Raw genomic sequence first — 2,102 nt, forward strand, 5'->3', positions numbered from 1 at the left:
ATCAGTTAAGGCAGGAACTGGCTATTTTCACATCTTTTGTGGATCTTCAGTTGCTTCAAGCCATCTGGATGTATACGTGCAGGGCACAGGGGATATGATGGCTTAGCTTGGGCTCAGAGGCCTGACAGTGGGTAATTTCCACTCTTTTTGTCTGTAGTTTCTGAATTTCTTACAAGAAACATGTGTAAGAAATATGACAAAAGTTATTTTATAAATAAAGGGACAGTTTGAGGCATTTCAGTCTTTAAAAAAGCTAAGGCTTATTTGGGTTTTTGTTTATTTTTAGATTTTTGGTGTCCTCACGACCTCACCTCATCCCATTGAGTAGAGACTGGGAGGGGAGAGCAGCAGCCAGAGGGCAGGCTGGGAGCCCTTGTGAGCAAGAGGAGCTGTGGACACCTGCTTCTCTGCCAAGGGAGAGAGTGAGGTAGGCCCGGGCCTACTGACTTCAGGGTGAGGCCACAGCTACTGCAGCGCTTTTTATGTATTTATTTACTGAGATGGAGTCTTGTTCTGTCACCCAGGCTGGAGTGCAATGGTGCGATCTCAGCTCACTGCAACCTCCGCCTCCTGGGCTCCAGTGATTCTCCTGTGCTCAAGCGATTCTCTTGCCTCAGCCTTCTGAGTAGCTGGGATTACAGGCACATACTACCACACCTGGCTAATTTTTTGTATTTCTAGTGGAAACGGGGTTTCACCATGTTGGCAAGGCTGGTCTCGAACTCCTGACCTCGAGTGATCCTCCTGCCTCGGCCTCCTAAGGTGCTGGGATTACAGGTGTGAGCCACCACGTCCGGCCATACTGCAGCACTTTAAAGGACGGTGTCTTTTTCTTTCTCACACAAGAGAATAGGACTTTATTAGCATTGGTGCAAGCATTGTATTACACAGGAATGGGTCCCTAGCGTACACAACCCCAGCTGGGCTTTGAGCAGATAAATCACAGCAGAAATAGAATCGCCCTAGGACTTGCAATCAAAAGCTGGAAGTCCACCTTACAGAAAGACAAAAAGAAAACCCCTTTTTATATCTTAACAAAGCGACAGCTCTCAAGCAGCAGAGCATCTCGAGGAAGAAAGTTTGCCTGGTTGCCATCCCATCATGCCAGAGTGTGCAGTGTCCACCCTTGACCACGCCGGGGAGTTGCTGATTTTTTGAAAAAGCTTAACTTAACAATTTCTGATGTCTGTCTTTTAGAGTTCTATATGTTCTCATTTTTTATTCTTCCGAATTTTGAATTACAAATAGCTGTAAAAGCCAGTCTTTGAGTGCATGGGGGTGGGTGTGAGGCAGGGCTCAGCTTCTACTCCCTGTCCTGTGGAGCAGTGGCTGGTTTCTCCTGAGCCCAGCCCTGGGAGGTTGTGGTAGGCGTGGAGGCTGCAGAGCTCCTCCAGATGCTGCCCTTGCTGTGCCTCACACCAGAGAGGATGGAAGTAGCTCTGGCCTCAGACTGTGGTTGAGCTGAGACAGACAAGGCCAACACAGGGCTGGGGGCCCGTGGTCCACCAGTGGAAGTGACTCCCGAGGAAGGGCGGCGAGGAGGGTGGTGTGGGATCCGAGGCTTCTTTTCAGTGTGGCAGCTGTCGAGGGCCAGGGAGCAGGGGGAAGAGCCTGGTCACCATGGTCCCGGAGGCCGTCTCACTTGGCTCTTCCTTTGCAGCTGAGGAGGATGAGGACCAGGGAGGGACTGTGCGTGTGTCCTGCCTGGGGACCCACAGCCAGGTGATAGCAGAATTGGGTTTGAAGTCCAGGCCTCCCATGCCAACCCAATGGTCTTGCTGTTTCAGCAGGGAAGGCTGGGAGCCTGGGAGCTGGGAAAAGGTGACTGCTCGGCTCCTGGTGACTCCCCACCCCCAGGTCCCCAGCTGTCATCAGTGGGGCAAGGACACATTTAACTGGTTCCTGTGGGTCAGGTCTGAGTGGGGGAGGACCTCCCCTCCCTACTGCCTCCCACAGGGGCTTGTGATTCAGGGTTTCAGGAATAGGGCTGGCTCCCCCGCCTCAGATGGAAGAAGTGGACTTGGTTGTGAACTCCAGGAGGGCAGGGCTCAGCCATGGCCCTTACCCTAGGATATGGCCTGGCCACAAGCACTCACTACATT

General features: G+C 52.1%; 1 protein-coding gene across 1 annotated transcript in view; it reads right to left on the minus strand.

The window, feature by feature from the left end:
- Positions 1-235: 235 nt before the first annotated feature.
- SFTPB (surfactant protein B) overlaps positions 236-2,102 on the minus strand; it is a 10,230-nt gene continuing 8,363 nt past the window's right edge. The window contains exon 12 of the mRNA XM_011964106.1: positions 236-1,704. The gene's annotated coding sequence lies outside the window, so the exon portion shown is untranslated. The remainder of the gene's footprint in view (positions 1,705-2,102) is intronic.

The sequence above is a fragment of the Colobus angolensis genome, unplaced genomic scaffold, assembly GCF_000951035.1.
Source record: "Colobus angolensis palliatus isolate OR3802 unplaced genomic scaffold, Cang.pa_1.0 Scaffold118, whole genome shotgun sequence".
Taxonomy (NCBI): domain Eukaryota; kingdom Metazoa; phylum Chordata; class Mammalia; order Primates; family Cercopithecidae; genus Colobus; species Colobus angolensis.